The following is a 1337-nucleotide window of genomic DNA, read 5'->3' on the forward strand; positions in this document are numbered from 1 at the left end:
ATTGATAGAGAAATGCACAAACATATGGCTACTAAATTGCTTATGTTTTTGATCTCAGGGTGGTGGGATTTTAGGTGATATATAATCTTTTCTTCACCTTTTTATGTACCACTTAACTATTTTACAATAATCTTATATTTATATAACAAAAAACTCATAATACATCTCTTTCAATTGTGGAAACACATTTAAGAGAGTTAGGAATGAATATTATCTTTTATTTTTATTTATTTATTTATTTATTTATTTATTTATTTATTTATTGGTGGCAGAAGGACAAACTTTATTGAGCCCCTCATCACTAGTTCTCTTTCTCCTGAGCAATCTCAGCTCCCTGGAGACGTCTAGTCTGGCAGGCAGCAATGAGACCCACTTTGCGGCCAGCAGGGGCATCTCTGCGGATGTTGGAGGGCTTGCCGATGTGCTGGGGTTTGCCACCTCTGAAAGGATGCTCCACAAGGCTCATGGCCACACCCCGTACTCGTGGCCAGCAGTTTCTCTTTGCCTTATATTTGTGGTGGGCCCGGCCAGCCTTCAAGATGGCTTATGTCAATTCGGCCACCTCTGGCCACTACACCACCCGCAGCTCTGTTGGCTGAGGAAATAACCTTCTTGGAGCCAGAGGGCAGCTTCATGGGTCTTCTGGGTCTCAGGGTTGTGGGAGATAACGGAGGCATCGTTCCCTGATGGCCAGGCCAGCTTGCCACAGTCTTCAGGCTTGGCCTTCAAGCCTCACACGGTCGTACCCTCAGGCATGGTGTCTACATTGCCAATGTTGAGCTGGACCTTCTTGCCGCAATACACAAATTGACCCATGTGAATACCCTCAGCGGCAATGAACAGCTCCTTCCACTTCTTAAACCCCTACGAATCCCGGAAGACCACCTTGGCGGGGGGCGCACCGCAGCCCAGGTAGTGGATAGCGTCCTTCACTGTGCTCTTGTAGCAGCTGGGGGAAGTCCATGGCGTGCAGGCGCGTGATGCCCTGACGGTGCTTCACCTGGGCGGGGAACGCAGACCCGGCACCCTTCCACTGTCCGCAGATCATGCGGCCCATGGCAACGGATCCCGCTCACAAGCCCGGCCGAAAGAGTGAATATGAGTTTTTTGTTTTTTGTTGTTTTTTTTTTTTTAACAGAGTCTCGCTCTGTCGCCCAGGTTGGAGTGCAGTGGCGCCATCCCGGCTCACTGCAACTTGCACCTCTCGGGTTCAAGCAGTTCTTCTGCCTCAGCCTCCTGAGTAGCTGGGACTACAGGTGCATGCCACCACGCCCAGCTAAAGTTTTTGTATTTTTAGTAGAGACGGGGTTTTACCATCTTGGCCAAGCTGGTCTTGA

At 49.1% G+C, this 1337-nt stretch overlaps 1 pseudogene; it reads right to left on the bottom strand.

Annotated features, from left to right (window-relative positions):
- Positions 1-301: 301 nt before the first annotated feature.
- On the bottom strand, positions 302-1057 carry LOC105513291 (annotated as a pseudogene).
- Positions 1058-1337: the final 280 nt, after the last annotated feature.

This window comes from Colobus angolensis, unplaced genomic scaffold (assembly GCF_000951035.1).
Source record: "Colobus angolensis palliatus isolate OR3802 unplaced genomic scaffold, Cang.pa_1.0 Scaffold228, whole genome shotgun sequence".
Taxonomy (NCBI): domain Eukaryota; kingdom Metazoa; phylum Chordata; class Mammalia; order Primates; family Cercopithecidae; genus Colobus; species Colobus angolensis.